Genomic DNA, 24,880 nt, shown 5'->3' with positions numbered 1-24,880 from the left:
TTTTGGGGCATAAGCTAGCCAGACGGCTGGGAGCTGGGTGGCAGGAATGCAGCCTGCAGCTCCTTCAACAGAATGGTGCCCGACATGGTAGCAGCAATTTCTTGGGCCTGCTCTGCTTGCTAGAGGCAAGCAAGCACTCTCATCTAAGAGAGGCTTTCCTGACTCAGCGTTAGCTGCAAAACTCTGCAGCTTTTAAGAGGTCCTGCCACGAAACACTTAAATGGTATTGATAAAAGCTGATTGCATGCTTGTTTGTTTTCAGCTGTAGCAGGAAAAAAAGTCGTGCTGTTTTAAAATGTCGGCTTTCTGGACTGTCCTGCCATGGCAAACTCTGACTCTTTTATGCAGGCGGTTCATGTGGTTTGCAAGCACACGCTGCTGAGGCTTGCTTGCTGGCAGAGACGTTGAAACACCACAGAGTTGTGGCAATAAAAATGGGTCCACCGGTACCTCAGCCATAAGGCTGGAAAGCTAAGGAATGGGCTGGATCCAGCCATCAAAGCCATATCTGTAGTCCTACTGAGATTGCTTGGTAAATTAAAGACTCATGTGATCAGAAAATCAGAGAGAGATACAGTAAAGAGAGTGTCAAAAACAAAGAAAACTTCTAAATGATTTCTAAATGATTTACAGTGTGTTAAAAATGTATGCAGGCCAAAAGTTAAAGTTCTTAAAAGTAAAAAAAAAAAAAAGAAGAAGAAAAAGAATAGTTGGATATGTCCCAACACTTGGGAGGCAGAGGGAGATTGACCTCTGTGACTTCAAGGTGTGGTAGCACATGCCTTTCATTCCAATGCCTGGGAGGCAGAGATGTCTGGATCTCTGAGAGTTCAAGGATGGACTGGTCTACAGAGTTATTCCAGGACAAATATATACAGAGAACCTATCTCAAAAAAATAAAAAAAAAATAAAAGTAAAATAAAAGAAATAGAGGTTAAAATAAAGCCGCACAAAGATGGAAAATACACAGAGAATATTGATACTGTATGCTATTATGCTCTCTTTAAATTGTTTGAATGCTGAGAAAGCAGCAACAGCTGCTAAAAGGTATTTGTTTATTGCTGCTGCTGAACTAATCCAACACAGATATTTTGAAAAAAAAAAGTTGTCTTTAAAATTTGGATCTAAGGACATGATGCTTTGGAAAGGAGTTTCTTCTTTTGTTTTCACAGAGGATGAAACCCTGTGGATTGCTTCTATCCCGGTATGGTATGATAGACCATGCCCTCCTGAAAGGTTGCTGTGAACACCTTCAGAAAATTATGTCACTCAACTGCTGACTGAGATGAATCTAGCACACAGGTTATACCATAAAAGGCCTAAATACAAGCACTCCCATTCAGCAGGAAGCAGTTTGGAGAGAAATAACTGCACCCATATTCCCAATACTGTTTATAAATGTTCTTTTACATTTAAAGGGGGATATGATATAGATATGAATAATTTGCATTGGTATGGATTTTAAGGTCAATTTTGTTATATGTATATGGTAAAGCTAGCCAGTGGCAGGAGCTGGGTGGCAGAATGCAACCCGCAGCTCATACAACAGGAGTAGACAGAATAGAATGCTGGGAAGAAGGGAAGTGAGGGCAGAGATGCGATGGAGCAAGCCGCCAGGTCAGACATGCTGAATATTTCCCAGTAAGACTGGTGCTACACAGATTATTAAAGGTGGGTTAGTCAAGAGAGTTAGCTAAAAAGAGGCTAGACATAATGGGCCAAGCAGTGTTTAAAAGAATATAATTTGTGTGTTGTTATTTTGGGGCATAAACTAGCCAGGCGGCTGGGAGCTGGGTGGCAGGAACGCAGCCCACAGCTCCATCAACATTTTATGTTTGGATAGAATGTTCTATAGATGTCTCTTAAGTCCATTTGAGTCAGAACATCTGTTAATTCCCTATTTCTATGTTATTTTTTTTGTCTGACAGACCTGTCCAGTGGTGAGAGTGGACTGTTGAAGTCTACCACTATTAGTGTGGGTGGTTTAATGTGTGATTTAAGCTTTAGAAGTATTTCTTTTACATATGAGGATGTCCTTGTATTTAGGACATACCTGTTCAATATTGAGATTTCCTCTTGATGGATTTTTCCTGTGACTAATATGAAATGTTCTTCCTTGTCTCTTTTTATTGATTTTAGTTTGATTAGAAATTTTCTTACCAACCGTTTACTCTGAGGCAGTGTCTGTCTTTGAGGTTGAAGTGTATTTTTTATATGCAGCAGAAGGACAGATTCTTTTTTTGGATCCAATCTGTTAACCTGTATCTTCTTATAGGTGAGTTGAGTCCATTTTTATTAAGGGAATATTAATAACCAGAGATTGCTATCTCTTGTTAATTTAATTTTCATTGTTGGTGATGCTGTTTTATTGTTTTTTTCCCTTTGTGGTTTGTTGCTGTGAGATCATCAATTGTCTGTGTTTTTGTTGATGTGTAGCCAACTTTCTTCAACTGGAGTTTTCCAACTTCCTTTGGTTAAAGTACTTTGTGTAGGGATGGGTTTGTGGCTAGGTATTGGTTAAATCTGGTTCTGTCATGAAATATCTTGTATTGTCCTTCAATGGTGATTTAAAGTTTTGCTGGGTATAGTAGTCTGGGAGTCTGGGCTGGCATCCTTGGTTTCTTAATGTACTTTCATTTTTAGATCCAGTCTATTTGGCTTCTTCTATCTTCATAGGCATAGGCTGGAAAAGTTTTCTTCTATGATTTTCTTAAATATATTTTCTGTGCTTTTGAGTTAAACGTCTTCTTCGATACCTAGTATTGTTATGTCTGGTCTTTTCATGGTGTTTCTTATTTCCTTCATATTTTGTGTTGAGCTTTTGTTAGATTTAATGTTTTCTTTAACTGATGAGTCCATTTCCTCTACTGTATCTTCAGTGCTTTAGATTCTTTCTTCTCTTTTATTCTGCTGTATATTCTTACATTTGTGGCCCCCAATTGTTTTTTTCATGATTTCTGTTTCTATAATTCCCTTAGCTTGTGCTTTCTTTATTGTCTCTCTTTCAGTTTTCAAGTCTTAAATAGTTTCTTTCATATGTTTAATTTGTTTTTCTTGGTTTTCTTTAAGGGATTTGTTGATGTCTTCCATTTTTTTCCTTGTCTTTTCCTCCATTTCTTTGACAGAATTTTTATTTCCTCTTTAAGGACCTCAAACATTGTCCTAAAGTTATTTTTCAGGAAATTTTCTTCTGCTTCATCTATATTTTGTTATTCAGGTCTTGCTGTTATAGAGTCACTAGCTTTTACTGGTGTCATGTTGGTCTTTGTAGTGTTGTATATGTTCTTACCATTTCTACCCATCCTTTCATCTGATTAGTGTAGTTTGGGCTATCTGTGACTCTGGTAATTAATCATCTAGATGCCAGTAGATCTGAGGCTTAGATGGTTGTTCCTTATGGTGCAGTCAAAGACATGGTTCTAGTCACCCCATTGGTCACTCTGTGTTCCTGGAGGTCGCTAGTTGTTATTGGGGTTTGCTCTGCAATACCAGGGTTCAGGCCTGCTCCCACAGAGATTCCTTTCTTGGGGCTCTTTCTGTTGAGGTTGCTACCTTGAGCCTGCTCTAACAGACATCCTGGCTCATGCTTACTCCCTCAGTTGTTCTGAATTTGTGCCACAGAATAGCAGAGGTCTCTGATTCCTGCCTACTCCCTCGGAAGACCAAGACTTTTGTCGGGACCCAAAGAGGTCCTAGCTCAGGCCTACTCCATTGCAGGTCCCAGACTCATGCATGGACCCACAGAGGCCTCTGGTTCAGTCCTACTCCCTTAGTGGTTGCTTCCTTGTACCTGCTCTTGGAGTTCACTGTCTCAGGCCATCTCCAGCCTAGCCCACTGACTCAGTCCTGTTTTTGTAAATGTCTCTGGCCTGGCTCCACTCCTGTGGTGGTCTCTGGCTTGAGCTTGGGCTTGGTTCAGCAAAGGTCTCTTGCTCTAGTCTACTCCCTCAAAAGTCCCAGATTCATGCTGGGACCTGTAGAGGTCTCTGGTTCCTGCCTACTCCCTCAGAGTTCCTTGACTCATACCCAGACCAGCAGAGGTCTTGGTTTGTTGAAGGAGCTGCAGGCTGTGTTCCTGCTGCCCTGGCTCCTGGCCGCCTGGCTAGCTTATTCCCCAAAGTAACAACACACAAACTGAATTCTTTTAAACACTGCTAGGACCATTAGCTCTAGCCCTTACTGGCTAATTCTTATATTCCAATCAACCCATCTCTAATAATCTGTGTAGCATCAGTCTTACCGGGAAAGATTGAGCATGTCTGACATGGCGGCTTGCTTCATCACGTCTGCCTCAGAGAGCAGAGCTATGGCGGCTGAGCTCACTTCCTCTTCCTCCCAGAATTCTGTTCTGTTTCCTCCGCCATCCTAATTTTCTGTCCTATCAGGGCCAAAGCAGTTTCTTTATTTAACCAATGACCTTCCTCCATCATTGGTGAAGGCCTAATCCCTGGGAGGTTCCAGACTCATGCCTTGACCCCACAGAGGTCTCTCTGTTTTTCTTTATTGTTTGTATACTCCTACTTTTCTAAAAGTGTTTATCAACTGTAAAAGTTTCCTAGTGTTATTTTTATGGTATGTTTTTGTATAAAATTATATCATCTGCCAGTAAAGCTACTTCAGTTTCTTTCTTTCCTATTTGTATCTTCTTCTTCTCCTTCCATTTTCTTATTGGTCTAGCCAAGCCTTCAAGTACTAAATTGTATAGATATGTATATGATGGAAATCTTCATCTTGTTTCTGATTTTAGTGGAAATGCTTTGAGCTTTTTTTTATTTATGCTGATGTTGACTGTAGGCTTGCTGTAAAGTGTCATTAATATGTTTTATCCTAAGTCTTTAATTACTTTTTTCCTAAAGAGAAGTTAAATTTTGTTGAAAGATCCCCCCCCATTGTATCCTTTCCTGATTTTATTCATAAGGTAGGATTGTTTTCTACTTCCCTTTCCCAGAGAAATCCATTCATTTCTCTTTCGGTCCTGCTTGTTATCTGTATTCTCTGGGGTTATGGGTTGTAGGTTGGTTATTCTATGCTTTACTCCTAATAGTCACCTATGAGTGAGTACAAACCCTTTATATATTTTTGGGTTGGGATTACCTCACTCAGAATGATGTTTTTTTAATTTCCATCTATTTGTCTGCAAATTTCCTGATGTCCTTGTTTTTTTTTCAGATATGTAAATGAAGTGAACGTTTCTTTATCCATTTATTTGTTGAAGGGCATCTAGGTCATTTCCAGTTTCTGGCTATTACAAATACTACTGATATAAATATAGTTGAGCAATTGTCCTTGTGGTATGATTGCTCATGGTTAGGGGTATGGAGGGATGGGAACTAGATGGAGCAGTTTGGGCATTCTGTGTGTGTAGTCGTTAGAGGCAAGATGGAGGGATAACAAAAACATAGTCTTGATGAGGTCATTTTGGGGTTAGGGAGAAACCTGGGTCAGGGAAACCCCCCAAAATCCACAAGGCTGACCCCAACTACATATCCTAGCAATAGTGGAGAGAGTGCTTGAACTGGCCCCCAACAATAAGCAGATTGGTGACTTCTCCTATTGACTTCAGAGATATTCCAGTAAGTGAAGGAAGCAGAGGATGGAAGTAAGGGAAGAGGAATTTTAGGAGCCAGGAGAGTCAGGATGGAGGAACCTACAGAGACAGCTGACTAGAGCTCTAGGAAGCTCATAGAGAGTAGACCAACAGTTAGGGAGCCTGTATGGGCCAGAACCATGCCCCTTACAGATGTGTCACAATTGTATAGCTTGGTCTCTTAGTAAGGCTTCTAACTGTGAGAGCAGGACCTCTCCCTGGTGCTTAGCTGGCTTTTAGTAGCTTGTTTCCCATGCTAGATTACCTCTGCAGAAGGGCCTACCTAGCTTGGTTCTGCCCAAAATTGGTGTGTCATGTTGTTCAGGCCCATGGGAGGTCTGTGTTTTTCTTTTTCTTTTTGTTTCTCCAATCCATATTTATTTTATGTATGTATGTATTTATTTATTATTTATTAAAGATTTATGTCTCCTCCCTGCCACCGCCTCCCATTTCCCTCTCCCTCCCCGAACCAACTCCCCTCTCTCATCAGCCCAAAGAGCAGTCAGGGTTCCCTGCCCTGTGGGGAGTCCAAGGGCCTCCCACCTCCTTCCAGGTCTAGTAAGGTGAACATCCAAACAGCCTAGGCTCCCACAAACCAGTATGTGCAGTAGGACCAAAACCCAGTGCCATTGTTCTTGACTTCTCAGCAGTACTCATTGTCCGCTATATTCAGTGAGTCTGGTTTTATCCCATGCTTTTTCAGACCCAGTCCAGCTGGCCTTGGTGAGTTCCCGATAGAACATTCCCATTGTCTCAGTGTATGGGTGCACCCATCGCGATCCTGAGTTTCTTGCTTGTGCTCTCTCTCCTTCTGCTCCTGGTTTGGACCTTGGGGTTTCAGTCTGGTGCTCCATTGTGGGTCTCTATCTCTGTCTCCTTTCATGGCCTGATGAAGGTTAATATCCAAGAGGATGACTATATGTTTTTCTTTGGGTTCACCTTCTTATTTAGCTTCTCTAGGATCAAGAATTATAGGCTCAATGTCCTTTATTTATGGCTAGAAACCAATTATGAGTGAGTACATCCCATGTTCCTCTTTTTGGGTCTGGCTTAAAGGTCTGTCTTTTTCTGATAGAGCAGAGGAGGAGCAGATGGGGGAGATGGGGAAAGGGAGGGGGCAGGAGAAGAGGAGAAAGGGAAAAGTGATTAGTAGATAAAATAAATGAAAGAATTGATATCTAAATAATATAAAAGAAAAAATTCTCCCATCTTTAAAAAAAACACAAAAAGTTGTGAAAAAGTTTGGAAATGTTAGTACCTTTTTAATTTGAAGTTTAGGTGTTATTTCTTTTTGCAAAATTGGCAGAATGTTATAATATATCTAACTGGCCCTGGGATTTTGAGTTTGGAGGTTTATAATATTGTTTATATCTCATTGTTTGCTATAAATATGTGTGAGTTACTTACTTCATCTTGTTTTAAATTTGGTAGGTTATGTATCTAAAAGTTCATGCTTATCATATTTTCTAGGACAGTGGAATATAACTTTTAAAGTATGTCTTGGTGTTTCTCAGAATGTCTTTGGTTTCCATTGTAATAGAAACATTTATTTTGTAGCTGAAGTGCAGATCTTAACATAAGGAAGAAAATTTTACACTAGGCCTTTAAATCTCAAGATCCTCATCCCTCTACAGTGTCTGGCAGTGAGAAATTCTCACACAATGTTGATTAAATGTCAGATTGTTGATAATTGGCATATTTTTATAATAATTTCTTTTCCTGTAAAATATACAAACATATTATGTTTTCAAAAGAATAATATAAATATCACCACAATAACCTTTTTGAAAAATTTCAAATATATTTTCCTGTGATATTTTTCTTGAAGCACTTGGAACACATTTAACACTGTCATCTAAAATTCAACAAACATTGTATTGTTCCAATAAACTTTTTTCTTGTGAAGCATGATGATTGCCTTATAGCTATTGCTTCATACATAAATATTTTCATCATATTAGTCTACACACACAAACAAATAAGAATCATCCTTTTCTGTTTCCTTTTGCTCAACTTTCATCTAATTAGTTCACAATCAGTCCTATGAATTCTTAATATAATATGCCTATCTTATTTTATATGTAAGTTCTACATTTCCTATCACAGACAATAGGATAAATTTTACCCAAAAGATAAACACAATTTGAATTCCTACAAACTGTTCCCAACCTCATTTTAGCCTTACATTTTACCATATATTTGCTGAATTCTACTTAGATAAATGCTATCTACCTCATAATCACTTCCTACTTATCCAAGTTTCTGTGTTATTTCTTTACCTTTGCTGCAAATGCCTTTTCTTTGTCATTACTTCCTGTACTTACACCTCATCTTTCATGGGTCTTTAACATATACTTCTTAATTCAATCATATAAAAGTATTCTGAACCCCTAATTTGAGATTTTTGTTTGATTCATTATAATGTTAAATGCAAATTGTATGGCTTATGGTTTTTACTTGAAATCATATACTTCATTCTGATCATGGCTTTCTCTCCCTAAACGCCTCCCTGATCCTCACACCTCTTCACTCACCCAACTCCCTACTCTTTTTTTTCTTCCTCTTAGAAAACAAACAAACAAACAATACTCTAAACACCAGAATATCAAAGGATAGAAAATAAATATAAACATGTACAAAAATACCAAAATGATGTGGGAGCACCTCTGTGGGCTATGATTACCATTAATGAATAAAGAAACTGATTTAAACCTATAGCAAAGCAGAACTTAGGTAGATAGGGAAAATTAGGCTGAATGCTGGGAGAAAGAAGGGCAGAGTCCAGAGAAGCCATGACCTGCTGCCAGAGTCAGACACCAAAACTTTGCTGGTAAGTCACTGCCGCATGGCAAAACATAGATTAATAGAAATGGGTTAAATTAATATGTAAGAGTTAGCCAATAAGAAGCTAGAACTAATGGGCTAAACATTGTCTTAATTAATACAGTTTCTGTGTAATTATTTCAGGTCTAAACTAAACAAGTCCTGAGAATCAAGAAGCACACCCCCCAACACCATATCCATAAAATAGGAAGCCATGATATACAAGCAATGGACCAATAAGACAAAAAATGCACAATATATTTAAAGGCCTGTTTTTAATTAAACACACAAGCATACATTTATGGTATTCACATTCATAATGTCACTGTTAATATTAGACACATAAATGCATTACAATGTACCAAATTTTCACATTTCTAAGCATCAAGCAAACAATAAGTAGATATAGTTGAACATTTATAAAAACTTTAAAATGAAGTTGTTTTATCCCAGTTAAATAGGTAAATGAATTATCAGTAGAAAGGTGTATCATTAAGCTAGTGTTAGTACACAAAATTGTGTCATATAATTTTGGTTTGTTTGTTTGTTTGTTTGTTTGTTTGTTTGTTTGAGACAAGATTTTTCTGTAGGTAGAGCATGGGAGCCTGTCCTGGAACTTATTCTGTAGGCCAGGGTGGCTTTGAGCTAAGAGCGACACATCTGCATCTGAGTCCCCAGTGCTGAAATTAAATATGTGTATCAACACCACCTGGCTTTTTTTTTAATTACTTTAATTTTTACTAGATGTATTTATTTTACTCTATGTATTTTGCCTGCATGCATATATGTGCACCATGTGCATGTGTGGTGCATGCAGATGTCAGAAGGGACTAGATTTCTTGGAGCTGGAGTTAGGAATGATTGTGAACTATCATGTGAGTTCTGGGTCCTCTGCAAGAGCAGCAAGCGCACTTAACCACTGAGCAACGTCTTCAACCAGAGTGATATACTTTTAATGAATCAAAATACATGGCTCATTTTATAATCATGAACTAGTTTATGAGTGTATTTTTTTTTTACTTGTGAGTTGTAAGTCTGAGGTATCTCACAGCTTTTGAATTTCTGTATTTTTTTTAATTTTTTAAATTTGTTTTTGATAATCCCCATTCTCTCAGTGTGTGGGTGCACCCCTCGCAGTTCTGAGAATGTGCTTTTATAATTAATGGAAGAGGTAATTATGATTATAGTATATAATTTCTTGGCTCTATATCTACCCTTTATTAAAATAAATTAAATATTTTGGCTTTTAGTAGAATCTCAGTTTTATTGATTCAATTCTTTGCTCTACATTTGCAGGTTTATGTTCAAACTAAATCATTTCCTATGCTCTAATCTAAGTATCAGTCCAAGACTCATATGTTAATCCAGGAAAGGTTTCAGACAGCAGCGTCTGCTTTTAACACAGAATCTATTTGTGATTTTATGGCTTTTGTTTCCATTAATTTTTGTCATGTATAAAAAATTGATATTATGCTTAATCATAATGCATCAAAATTACTTTTAATTACTCAAATAACATGTTTTCTTTTTGTATTAAGATTATTTTGCCTAAATTTAGAATATGTGGTTATTCTCTTAATCTGCCAAGAAACCTTAAAAAAAATCCCTAGTCTCAGAAATCTAGTGCTGAACCATCTGCTCACATTTTCTTTCCCCTAGCTTACAGAATCAATTAATTTGAGCACTGTAAATAAAAAGGAAGAAAAGTGAAACCTGTGAAAATGTCTTGTATGTATAGAAATTTTAATTATAATTTGGCTTTTGGTTTTTGAAAACAAGCTGTTCAAAGCCTGGAGTTGTGGTGCACACCTGTAGTCCCAGCACTTTGGAGGCTTAAGCAAAATGATTTTAGGCTAACGTTATTGGACCAGTCTGCCCTATAGAGAAAGGGGATTAGCAAATAGTGTCCAATATATTTTCATGGACTGATTTATAATATCTTGGGATGTATTTAAAATCTAGGATAGAAATAGCAAATAAAAACAAATTCAGTTTCTGTAGCAGCTTACTTAACATACACCACTGGGAACTCAAAGAGTCAATTATGCTCAATTGTCTATAAAATTTTGAATAGCTCCAAGAGTGAAGATGTTATTTTTCAGGTCACTTAAGCAATATTTGATAGAGTTTGATGTTATACCTTGATTTACAAATATATAGAATCTGTAGCCTTTGGGTTTGCTCAAGATTTTTTATCATTACTAACAAATGAACATGCGCTTATCACAAAAGTTTGAAAACATTTCACTCCCCACAAACCTGGTCGAGTAGAGTACCTCTTAATTAAATTTTTCCATTATTGCAAATCTATGCTTCCAGTAAAATTAACTGTCATTCACTTGCAATTCTCAGTGATTGATTGCCTTACAGGAATGTTCTCTAAGCCTCAGATCATTACTACCAGTGTGATGCGCTTGCAATAGTCACACATGTGTCCATCACTGAAATGATGAGCGATATACACATCAGAATTCTAGAAAGGCTTTATTATAAAGTTTTAAGCATCTTTGCATGATTAGAAATCATCATCAAACATTCATTTTTATTTTGAATATTTACTTTTTCTCTCTTTGCTCCTTCCTAGCCTTTCTTTAATCTCAAGCTACGTGCATCTGAATGGCAGATCAAACTATGAGCAATTATTGTTTTTCCTTGATCAGATTCAAATCTCATTTTAAACATTTTCATATTGATAGCCCTGTCAAAACCATATTTTGTAAAAAGCTTCCAGAATAACACAACAAACAACTAATTTAAACTTGACATTTTATTAGGTGCTTAGATATAGATACATATAATTAGTTGTAAATACTCAAGAACAAAAGAAATCATAAGACAGTATTTCAAATATGATAAAAGATAAACTCATACTTCTTAATAATATATAAAAGAGACATATGAATAATAGAAAAGAAAATAAATTATAATTTCTAAGAATGTGATATTATAGTAGTGACAATTTCAGCCATATGTTTCCCAAGTATTTCTCCACAGGCTGGATTTGTTATCAAGTGATCTGACTTCTGTTGAACAACTGGAGTTGTTCATAGCCACTTCTCACTGGTTTCTTGCTTTAAGTTTGCATATATGATAAAATTATATTCACATGTCTTTAACTTATATCCTGACTGGTGTTCTGACTTTATACACAATCACTATCATAGCATCTTTATGGTTTGATTCTTTGGTAAGAGATTTATTTACTAAAATACTATTTGTTAATAGTTTTTATATTATTAAGCTGTCCTTACTGTTGTCAACAACTGTAACAACTGCAAAATTGGTGTGCACTACCAATCTGTCAAGCAACAATATCTACAAACTGTGTCATATTTAGGAAGATGAGAAAACAAGCTAATATACTATATACTCTGATCTTTTAAAAGCAAGTAATGGGAAATAAAAAGAAGTCGGGAAATAAAATGGAAAATTCTCTCAAACACATGAACACACAGGGGCATACACACTCATATACACATACTCATACACACATGTATGTTAAAATAGAAACTCCATTCTTCATTATTTCATAATACCTGAGTGCCTTCAATCTTTTTAAGTCATCATATGCAACTAATTGGACTCTGGAGACTTGTCATTTTTGTCCTGGAAAAAAAAAGACAGAACTTACTTTTATGCTTAAGTGTTTTCTTAAAATTTAGTGCAATTTTGCTATCTGTATCACTGCAGATGTGAGATTGTTTTGAGACTAATGGAATAAAGTAGCATCCATTAATGTAAAGCTAATACATTGTCCTCTGTGGAGTTAACACAGCTGATATCTTAATGGTTTTCAAGAATGTAAATCAAGACTTTTAAATTCTCTATCATCAGTTTGAGGATGATCTACTGCAGGATTTCACTTGTGATGATAGTAATTAGCACTTGGTAATTAATGCCGGTGTTCCCACACGTCCAGGAGCTTTTTATTGTTTTATAGCCTTCACGAAAGTTCTCTCACTAGGATGAGGATTGTTCATTCTGACATCATTAGCAGAAAAATGGAGCTCTTATTTTTACATTTCAGAAAATATTGTGAAAAGGTATATGTAAGAGTTGGAGAATCGGTGTCCTGGTGCAAGTCTGAGTCTCTGATTAACCGTATATTCCTAAATTAGATTGTGCATTCTGGTTCCATCAACCAAACGAGGCATTTGCACATTCAGCATTTCTCAGTTTGGGCCCTTTAAAAGCTGCTCAGAAGCCCTTATGTCATCTAATATACAACCAAGCACTGCTATGCCTTGCTGGCTTGCAGGGGGCATTTGATGTGGAATCCAATAGAAATGTGCTCCTAAGAGATCTTATCCATATTAATATATAAAAGCCAAGGCTATGTTTACTCTGGGATTCTTCCAAATGGTTACATTCTATGCTCTTAAATGTTTTTTTTTATTGTTTTAATGAAACAATTAGATATGTGTTGTGAAAAAAAAATCTAGAGTCAGGTAAGGCTTTTTTGAAATCATTTCTTTATATGATAAAAAGCTAGAAAAATTATAAATGGGGATAAGTATAGTAGAGAGAAACAGAAAGCCCTCAAAGGATAGAGAGAAAGTCTTTGTTTCCTAAATATGAATAAATAATTTAAGAAAGAGAAGAGAAAGAGAGGGTGGAAGAGAAAGAGGGAAAGAGTAAGAGATTAAGGATTGAAATAAGGAGGTAAATCCCAGGATAGCTATGATCTTGGAATTTTATTGATTCTGCCTTCTAAATTCTATGAGGGCATGTGTGTGCCACCATGCATGATTATTTTAATTATTAACAAGAGATTTCTCCTGACGGGTCAGCAGACAGTAACCCTTCAGCTAGCCCTTATGCCATGAAGATTAAGATTTTTAAAAGATCTAAGCCTAGATTCATCAAAGGGGAATTTTTTTCTTTGTAATAAGCTATTTTTTTTTCAGTGTAAAAAAAATTGTGGGTATAATTTTCTACTAACTCTGTTTGATAGAACTCTGTTAACATTCAATACAGTAAAAAACGTATAGGACAGGTGAAAATGAGCCCATTTTGAGAGTATCAGAATAACCTCCAAGTTTCAGAATTTCCAGAAAGGTGTTGTTGAATTCACTTCAGTGATAAACAGTAAAATTTCTCAACCATGGAATGGAGGCCTCAGTGTATTCTGACAACAGTCCTTTATGTAGGTGTTCCTCTGTGAAAATTTCAGGCTATATCTTTTTCTCCTATGCCATGAGCCACTCTTCTTGAGGTGGGGTAACATGTTTGGCTTTTGGGAGGTAAGGTATGTCCATATATAGATTCCTGTCAGCTCTGAATCACTACCACCAGATGCAGAGAGCTGCATATTGTGAACAAAGGAAGAAAATCTAGGGCACCCTCCCCCCACTCTGCTGGGAGCTGAGGCTGAGGAACCCTGCAAAGCTTAGGAAAGCATTAAAGATTTACACAGCTGCTTGGTATCAAAATTGCCTATCTTGTACTTTTTAATAATAACTCCTTTGGTTTCCTGGAGTTCATCATTGCACTTAGCAGGAAAGTAATGCAGTTTCCTGAGCTGCTTCTTCCATTTTCTACAGTGTTCATTTACTGCCTTGTCACCCTCACACATGCATGCACACACACACACACACACACACACACACACACACACACAGAGAGAGAGAGACTTCACCATGCACATAAATACACATGCAAACACACACACACACATACAACACCAATAGGTAGCAGCAAGAATTATGAATAGTATTTCAGCCTTTCTCATAAAGCTGTGAACAGTATATGTGGGACTTCACAGTTTATCTATTACAAGATTTATCTGTACAAAGTATTCAGTTTATAGTATGAGGGGAATTTTTTCAGAGATATATTTGTGGTGTTCCTTAAAATAGTCTTCTGAGACTTAATGAAATGGCTCAGGACATAAAGTGCTTTACAGGGAACCATGGAGTTTGCCTTGCACTAGCTACCTTGAGGTTTTTTAGGTTAGAGTCTATAGATTCTTGGGGTACAATGTGCCTTCCTGTTTCTGAGGAACTGATATACCTTCTTAGACAGTGAGGCATTAAGGAACATTGTCTTTCTTTGTATGTTTCTTCAGTAATCAAGGAAGCATGGAGACTTGACAGGACAATTGATCTTAGACATTAACCTTGTGTACCCTGTATAGCTTGCAAAGTTCATTGTATCGTGGCAGCAACAACTCTATCGATCCTGGCAATTGCCATTATATTCTATATCTGATAAAGATATAAAAAGCATGACTGCTCTCAAATAAAATTGTCACAGCCTCAGCTTGCTGTAACTCCTCCAACCTGTGTGGTCTAATTCCTCCGGGCCTTAACAGGTAAGTGTGGGAACTTGCAGTCCTTTATATGTAAATATGAGTCCATATGAGTTTGTGCACTCACATGCCTGAAATCCACTGAAGGTAAACATGAAGTTACACATTTAGAGTTTCAGCACTTTATCAGAGATGAGGGACCAGTTAGGATGACATCTGAAATACAAAGTAAAATTTGGGGGAAAGACACCTGTTCTCAGATAAGGTGAGAAGTGAATATCAATACCTGACTGTGGTCTTCTGACCTCCAGAGAAGCCATAGTTTGGTGATACAGACTTGCACTCAGCACACACAATGGAACTCACAGACACAAGGATTTTCTGTCTCCAGGATAGGAAGCTATGCTATTATCAGCTCCTGATATCCTTGAGTTTATCATCCTACTTAGCAGGAAAGAAATGCAGTTTTGCTGAGCTTCATAGAGGTAAAATTTTAATATTCTTTGGAAAGTGTTGTTTCAATGTACCTGCATCTGGGCTTTTTTGCTTCAAGGAAGTTTAGGAAAAAAATATTGGACCAATCTAATTTTAATATTGTATAAAACATTTTAAAGTTTATTAATATATATTGTTTATATTAATTTTAAGGTACATTGATAATGATGCTTTGCTTGATCAACATTTCATAGTGTTTTGCTCAGTTTATTTGTAAACCTAACTGGATGAATACCATTTGGTAAACTTTCATATAAAATGAAGGTAGATGGGCTGTAGGGTTTTATGACCTGGATTAGAATCTAAATTAAAATTGTGATTCATATTTAGAAATTAATATTTAACCTGCCCATTTTAAACTAAATGTCAAGTTAAGCAAGCAAGGGAAACTTATTCTGGACTGGTGCATTAGGGAAGAGAGAGCATACTCTCTACTAAGTACAGAGACCATGTTTTAAGGTGGAGAGGGGTCATATTTTGAATCAACCTTTCTTAAACGTCAAGAAAATTTGCACTGCAGTGGCACAAGGCTATTGTACCACACACAAAAAAAAAGTCTTGGTAAATCAAAGTCTAATCTCCAAGCAATCACTAGAACTGGAATGACTTTCAGAGGGATAATTTTAGATACCCTTGAGAAAATCGGCTCTGTCTGGTAAAATTAGCAAGTAACATATTTTTTTTTTTGATATTTTATAACTCAAAGGGTCAGAGAAAGAATTCACATGTTTTTGTTTATTAAAAATAATTTTTCTGAGGTAAACCAAATCAGGAAAAAAACATGGAGAACTGGAAGGTAGGTTTTCAAACCACACATTTTACCCTAAGAGCAGACACCACTATTTTTAGCTGACTTGGCAAAAGAAAAGGTGTTTCATTCACAGTTTCTTCACAGGTCAGGATTGTGAACAAAAGCCTCTTGTTTTTTTTTTTATGATTCAAGTTTATTATTTCATATGTTAGTTGTTGTAACAAAAATACAATTTTAAAAGGTCAATTTGGGTGGGAATTATACTCTAAAGTTGGTCTTATTTTTATTCATACACAACGGCAAAAACTAAGATGAGAGTAAATGCACTTGATAATACTCAGCTTTTTTAATAGATATGCTTTACTTTTAAAATGGCCTCTTAGGGAATTTTCTTCATAATTATTTTAGACAAAATATAGAAGTGAGGTAGTGACTTGGGGGAATCTGTGGCTTTTTATGCTGCCATGGTGAGAACCTATAATCCCACATATCTGTGTACCCATAACATCCCACTCACACTTCGGCCCAAGTCACAGATGATTGCCAGCAGGTGTATCCAGCTGCTCCCACATCCTTTGGAAAAGAGGGATCATTTCCTCACCTTATTTGCTACCCATTAGCCAGTGCCCAGCAGAGAATACATAAATAGCTCTCTTTCACAGGGGCAGCTAGAACTTGATGAAAAATCTCCCAGCGGCTTATTTGGCCAGCTATGATGTATCAAGTACACCTAAGTGGGGATCCAAAGAGATCTCCTGGTTCCCCAGTCCTGCTCCAGAAATGCGCTTACTATGTTGGTAGCAAATCTCACGAAACTTGCAAAAGGGGCAGAGAAGAGCTTCCTGGGTATTCAAAGAGTTTGGAGGAAAATTTTCTTTGATGAAAATGCAAAATAATTGAGAATTTATTATTGCCTCATGAATTTTACAATGAAGTAATCAAATGTTTTAAAGAGTAAGAAGATGACTACCCCTAGGAGGACTACAAAAAACACACAAAGGGGGCATGGAGCTCAAAGACTGAAGAAATCACATAGATAGAGGGGCCGGGAGTGGCTTCATGGTGATTTCAAATATGTGTGATGGTTATTCTTGGTTGTCAGCTTGACTGCATCTATAATTAACTACAATCCAGAAGCTGCATTTACCTGCAAAGGATTTCTTTTTTCAATTAAATAGAAGCCTCTTGGTTTTAATGTCAATGTCTTATCACCTTTGTTAACTTAATTCTTCAGTTAGGTTTTAATCCTCCCATACATTCTTGAGATAACATAGTACTAGAATCTACACATAGCATAATATTTATTTTATTAATTTCTTAGTGATTTACACTGTCCTCTCAAAGTGCAAGCTAGAGGGTGTCAGTCTATAGTTTCTGTGAAATTTATTGATGTTATTTTAAGTTTATTAAAACTTTATTGATGTTATTTTAGAGGTTTCTAAAGACCTTTCCTCAATATTTCCCATTTTTAAATAAATTAATCTCAAAGCAATAAGTGTCATCCATGTTTAATCTAAGGGCATGAACATTTTATAGCCAGTAAAAATATATTGATTAAGTGTTGTGTCTATGGAAGCCAGGAAATTAGAAAGGTACCATTTGTTTAGGGAGGGGAGAAAGAGCTTAAGGGAGGAGGAACAGTTTAGCACAGGTGACATAAAAGGGGAGAGGATGAAGGAATGTGTGGTGTTCTAAATAGTAAAGAGGATAAGAAAACAAAGAGAAAGGGGTGGGAAAGAGGGCTAACTATCACTAAGAATATTTGTGAAGAGCTATAAGGAAGCCCACTATTTAAAAACTTGTAGTGCCATATTTAATGTTCGATATTTCCTCAAAGTTTTGCTCAGGGGTGTTTCCTAAGCCCCCTCCCCCCAATTAAACAGGACACCGAAATGCTCTTAGTTGCCAATGCAATCCATATTACTAAACACAGAGCACACTTTGGTCACAGAGCTTAAATAAAAGCCAACCTAAAAGTTTCCTTGCTACTTGATAGATTTCATAGCAATGGAAGGTGTTATGCAGACTACTTCGGATGAGGAAACTGTCACGGTTTCCCCTGGGAAGGGGATATAAATAAGATTTTCTGAGTAAAGTGGGTGTGGGGGGAATTTAAAGGATGGAAGGGGGTAGGGAGGGGAGAAAAGGAGGGCAGAGGAGAATATGAGGAGTTGGGAATGTCGATTTGGGGAAGAACATGGACACAAGAAAAGAGATATCTTGTTGGAGCCATTATAAGGTTAATAAGAAACCTGACACTAGGGAAATCCCCAGGAATCCACAAGCATCTAAGTGATAGTGGAAAGGGTACCTTACCTGCCCTTTCCTGTAGACAGATTGATGACTACCTTAATTGTCATCATATAACATTCATCCAGTAACTGACGGAAGCAGACAGAGAGATCCAGTTCCTGGAGTATAGTCATAGAGAGGGAAAAGCAATAATATGAGTAAAGATGTCAAGGCCATGATGGGTAAACCCATACCAACAGCTGACCCATGCCAGTGGGTGCTAACTCACTGTGGACTAACAGCTAGGGAACCTGCATAGGACCAAACTAGGCCCTCTGCATGTGGGTGAGAGTTGTGAGACTTGGACAGTCTGTGGGCCCACGGCAGTGGAACCAGTATTTATCTCTAGTGTATGAACTGCCCTTTTGATACAGTGGGGGTGGGCCTTTGTTACTGCTTCAAGTGATGTGACAGACATTGTTGACTCCCATGGAAGGCTTCACCCTTTCTGAAGAGTGGATTGAAAGTGGGGTAGGGTAAAGTGGGAGGAACAAAAGAAGGGGAGAAATTGCATACTGGGATTGGTATTTAAAATAAAAAAGTTTGTTTAAAAAAATAAAGCAAAGTAAAAAAGAAAAACAAAACAACAAATTGAAAAGTCTCAAAATCAAAAGGCAAAATTAAAACCCATGTTTAACATGAAAGTTACAGCAATGATAAGCATTCCAAGAAATATCTATGGGTGCAACATGGGGAAGAGAGTGATGGGGTTTACCAAATATTTTCTGATTGTATTTTAGGTCTGATCCACAGAACAGGGAATCATTACTAGTACTACATATTTACCAACAAATTGCCTTCTATATACCTATTTCTATACCTGTAGACTAAAGCACCTTTCAGTAATTATCAGAGAAACTCATGTGTGTGCATGTGTTTGCACATGTGTGTGTGTGTGTCCATATACTCACTGGATAAAAAATAATAGAAAAACTCATATCAATTCAAAGTGTAAAGAAATAATTTCTGTATTGTGCACCATCAAAGATGGGACATCTTTATCACACACCTGTCAGGTTTGAATGGTCTCCATTTTCTTCTTCAGGTACAAATCCTACCAATATTTTCAAACTGCAGGCAGGAGATAAAGCCTACAGGAATGTCCTTCAGAGAAAACAAGACCATGAGGACGTGGGCATACTAAGGAAGGAACTAAGACAAAGTAATCAAGAGCCTGTTTGCTTGAACTCTGCTTACAGGGTTATCTTTAATAGCTAGTCAAACAATATGCAAATATTAATCCCAAAATAAAGAAAACAGTTCAGTCCTTAAGTGACTTTATAGTCCTGGGTCTCTGTTTAATATTACCTTTTCTGCAGTCCTGTGTTGCCCAGGACAGAAGAAGAGGAAGAAGAAGAGGAGGAGGAAGAAGTGGTTGTACTGGTGATGGTGAAGGAGAAATTATAAAAGTCAGAGGTCAAGGAATTAAGGAATTCTGGAATCAAATAGTGGTTTGTGGACATAATAGTACCATAGTCTTTTCAATTTACAGCACCTCTAAGCTGCTTCATAAGATTTGCAGAAGATCAAGCCTGTCAATATTTCAGCATGAATGAGGGGAGCACAGAATCCTTTACCTACACATAGTTAAGGTGACATTGACAGGTTATATCTACTAGGTGAACTAGGTGAATTTAGTGCTCTTTAGAGGTGATTTCTGGTAGGGTGATCATTTTCTAGAAGAAGGGTCAAACCCCTTGAGTATACAGACAAAAGTTGTAGTGAAGTGAGCAGCGGACTACTTCCCACCACCCTGCTAGCTTTACCCAAAATAATTACATGGAAACTGTATTCATTTAAGCACTGCTTGGCCCATTAGCTCTAGCCTCTTACTGGCTAAGTCTCGTATTTTAATTAACCCCTTTCTAATAATCTGTGTACCGCCACAAGGTGGTGGCTTACTGGGAAGATTCTAGCCTACATCCATCTCAGGTCAAAGAATCATGGCATCTGACTCACTTCCCTTCTTCCCAGCATTCTGTTCTGTCTACTCCACCCACCTATGTTCTGACCTATCAGGTCAAGCAGTTTCTTTATTAATTAACCCAATGAAAGCAACATATAGAAAGAAGACCCACCTACATCAAAAAGTAACTTCCATTAATTAACTTATTAAAAGAAAAACAAGGTACATAGTTCTGAGATGGAACTTGTAGCAGTAATGGATGAATATAATGAAAATACAATGTATGTATGTATAAATTTTTCAAAGAATGATCTTTTTAACTTGAGTATGCTATTTACTTGAAGTTAATAGGTATTCAATGAAAGAAATGAATGAACAGACCTTTGTTCTGGATATTTTGTTGTTTGTTATTTGTCATTCCAAACATTATTTTTTTTTTGAATTTTTCCCATGGTTTATAAGATTGTGAACTCAAGAAATAGCAGACACTTGAAAGAAGCTGTTTCCCAGGTGGGAACCAGAGACAAGCCTTGAAAAGCAGGGCAATTTATAATGTGAACTGCAATATGAGTACAAAAAGTGCCGCCTTCTTCCTACACAGTATAGTGCATAGAGTTAAAAGCTCTTCTTCCCACCTTGGAGGGGCAATCAGCTTCAGCTAGCAGTCTCAGTGAGTTAGAATCCCTTCTACAATTCTCAAGAGACATGAGAGTTCCTGGGAGAATTCAGACTCTGTAGTTCCAGTTTTAGTGAACATTTCTATCTGTAATTTTTTGAACCTGTTCTCCTCATTACTCCAACTATTCTGTCAATGAAAACAGAATTCTGCAATTCTCCTTTACTAGTTATTTCCATATTCATAATCCTCCGGTAACTCCGATGGGCCTGTAGTAGCAGTCCATGTTCTTTCTATTCTGTCAGTAGAATCAAGGTGTTATTTTGAAATTAATTTAAATCATCTTTATTTTGCCCTATTCACTGAGATCCATCTTGTCACCCACATTTCAGACTGTGACATCTTGTCAAAGTCATTTTGCTTTAAGCCTTTTAAAACCAATTTCTCAAGTCAAGTGACTGGTCTATATACCAAGAATAAGAAATCTCTCCAGTCAGCTAAAATGCTGCTGTTGTCATTTTTAATGATGTTGTGTCTTAAGAGCAAAACACCTCAAACTGACAGGCTCACAAATCCCTGTACAGATAAAAGACAAATTTATATGAATATAGCTTTAAATAAATACTGAAAGAAAAATTGCATATTTAGGTGAAATTAATTAAATAAACCAATGAAATATCTACAGCTGGTAGGAAGTATGGCCCTGTAACTGTTGGTTGCAATGCCTTCAAAATGACAAACTAGTAGGAATGTTGCCACTAGAATGTTAGAGAAGATCAGCAAACTGTCATCCTAGACATAGTGTAGAGACAGCACTCTCTCTATTCCAATCAATCAGAAAAAAATATTTCAATTAATTTCCATCAGAGTCTCCCTCCATCGGTACACCTGGCTGCAGTCTTTAATGCGTAAATTTCTCTGAAAAGAATGGAGGTGATAATTTTATAGAGAACACTTTAATGAATTCTCTGATTTTCTAATGTCTTCTTAAAGATATAAAACAGGCAAAAGAAGAAAAATTCAGTGAATCATTAGTAAAGAAAGACTGGAAAAGGAAAATAAAGGGTTATAGAGAAACTTGTCATTATATGAGCTGCACTGGGACTATTTGCTTTTCACACTGCAGAGAAAAATGTATTCTAATTTCAGTAGTTCATTTGACATTTTGTAACTGAAAAAAATAAAATTCTGTCATGTATTTAGACAGAAATATACATGTGTCATATATTTAAGTAGGGATTTATTATGTTCAGAGTTCTTAAAGGGTAGAATCAATGAAAGGAAAATCAAAGCAAAATGTTGTTCAAGATGAATTAGAAATTCTCATTTTTTGAGTTATGACAGGAAAAAGCAGCACAATATACAGGTCAATTTTCTATAGCAATAACACTGAATTGCAGATTGGCTGCTAAAAAGAATCCAGTTATAATGCCCAATTATTTAAAAAAAAAAAGCTGTACTGAAACTGTCTGGACCGCAACTGAGCAGAGGGAATCTGAAATGACCCTATCCTATAGCCATACTGATAAATATCTTACATATCACCTTAGAACCTTCATCTGGCGATGGATCGAGATAGAGACATAGACCCAAATTGGAGCACCTGACTTAGCTCTTAATATCCAAATGAGGAGCAGAAGGAGGGAGAACATGAGCAAGGAAGTCAGGTCCACGAGGGGTGCACCCACCCGCTGTGACAGTGGATCTGATCTATTAGGAGCTTATCAAGGCCAGCGGGACTGGATAGAAGTGGGAGGACCTTGGACTTCCAGCAGGGCAGGGAACCTGGACTGCTCATCATTCTAGAGAGGGAGGAGGAATGGAGTGGGGGGGGGGAGAAAGAGAGGGGTAGGGGGGTGGGGGGAGGGGGAGATGTGTGGGAGGAGGGGGGAAATGGGAAACGGGGAGGAGGTGGTAATTTTTTCAAATAAATAAATAAATAAGCTGTAAAAAATGGAGAGAGAGGTACTTATACACATTTGGTTGATATGTATGCTGGTGACACTATTTTGAAAATTAGAGTGGAGAATCCTCGAACAGCCAAAAATCGGTCTACCACAAGATACAACTCTGTTCGGCATCTACGCAAAATACTGTCCAGAAACTTGCTCATCCATGGTGATTGTTGCTCACCTTATAATATACAAGAATTATAAACAATCTAGATGTCCATTAGCTGATAATTTTGTAATAAAAATGTATTTTTTGCACAATGAAATATTACTTAGTTGTTAAGAAAAATAAAATTTGCATATAAATGGGTTATATTGGAAATAGTTCTGAGTGAGTTGACTCAGGCCCAGAAGACAAACATTGTATTTTTTCTCTCATCTGTAACGCTAACCTTTGAGATTTAGACATATGTTTTCTCTTGGAATGCTAACGAGTTAAGGGGTGTCAGGGGAGTGTCGATCTTTCTAGGAAGAAACCTAGAGTGTAATGGGATAAAGGTAGGCAGATCAAGCTTATATTTTCTGGGTCCTGTCACCAAAATGCATGGTATCTTTAAAAACACAGATTTACCTATACAGTCTGAGATGCAACTGTGAGCTAGAGCAATAGCCCAAGATGTTTTGGGAGTCTCTTTATCTCCCCTTACCAACAACCTGAGATTTGGCTTCTCAAGCATTACTGTGGAGTTTTGGAAGATTGTGGCTCTTGATTGGATGACAACGAGGATGTATGAAAAGCTATAAAAACCATAGTATTATGCACTTACTTAAAATATAACATAATGTGTGTAGGTCTACATACTAACATTTATTCAAATCATGTTTAAACACAGACTTTTAAAGTTGATAATACACATTATAGAAATTTATCTGGCTCTCTCTAAGACTCTCCAAAGAAATGGCATTTTCTCTAAAGACCACATTGCTCTTTTACTCAATTGCAGGCTTTTTCCTTTTTTTTTTTTTTTTTTTTAAGATAGAGATGCATGTTATCATCTACAGGACAGTAAAGGCTGGGTACTACTTTTTATTTTAATTTTAATCCAAAACTTAAATAGAAGAATTTTTCAAAATTCATATCTTTAAATAATTACAAACAATAGTTACTGTATTTTTACATAAAATTCTCAAATCTGCCAGTCAATCTCTGAAGAGTAATATATTTACTATAAATCTTGTGAAAAGCATTAGTAGGCCCAGTTTGAGAACACTGTCCTGAGTGTAACTGTATAAATACCTTAATGGATAAATTTCTGATTCTTCTAATTGTAGGTCATATCCATTGAAAAATTGTCAGAAAATTCCACAACAACTCAAGTCTACTTCTGGCTTTAAGTTTACAAGATAATTTTAAATAACTGAAATGGACTGACAGCTTTCAAATATTCTATATATATATAGAAATGATTGTGTCATATCCCTCTGCTAATTTATAAAGATGTGAAAAATATTGTCAAGATATTTTTCTAATTTGTATCATAAATATTTTTTCCTATGATGAATCATTATTTGATATTAATTTATACTATTTCACTATTTTATTTAGAGTTTCCTGAAATCATGATTATAGTTGAAAATGACCTTTCTCTATCTTTTGTTTAACTACTCCCCATTGTTATTTTTCTTTATCTTAATACTTACACGAATCATTAGAATAGCTATGATTAGTTTAGAGGACATCTACATATTGCATATTCTCAGAATAAGTATTTCTAGGTGCTTTTCTTAGAAAGGAAACCTAAGAATACTTGGCACAGATTTTTTTTTAATTGGAAGATACATGAATTATTTGTTGCTGTAATATTGACCCAGAGTTGGGAAAAAGTATTTTAAAATACATGTGTGTACTTGTATAGTTAACACTTTCAAAATCAAATTTCTATAATTTGGACAAAGTTAAAAGCACAAACCACAGATTATGGTTTTAAAATAGAGAGATATTGTTTTTTACTGCTGAGTAGTACTCTAATATGTATATATTCCATACTTTCTTCATCCATTCTTCTATTGAAGGGCATCTAGGTTGTTTCCAGGTTCTGGCTATTATAAACAATGCTGCTATGAACATAGTTGAGCATATACTTTTGTTGTATGATAGGGCATCTCTTGGGTATATTCCCAAGAGTGGTATTGCTGGGTCCAAGGGTAGGTTGATCCCAAATTTCCTGAGAAACTGCCACACTGCTTTCCAAAGTGGTTGCACAAGTT

Source organism: Alexandromys fortis, unplaced genomic scaffold, assembly GCF_014885135.2.
Source record: "Alexandromys fortis isolate MF-2015 unplaced genomic scaffold, M_Fortis_MF-2015_v1.1 scaffold_78, whole genome shotgun sequence".
Lineage (NCBI taxonomy): Eukaryota > Metazoa > Chordata > Mammalia > Rodentia > Cricetidae > Alexandromys > Alexandromys fortis.
This window is presented reverse-complemented; position numbering follows the sequence as displayed.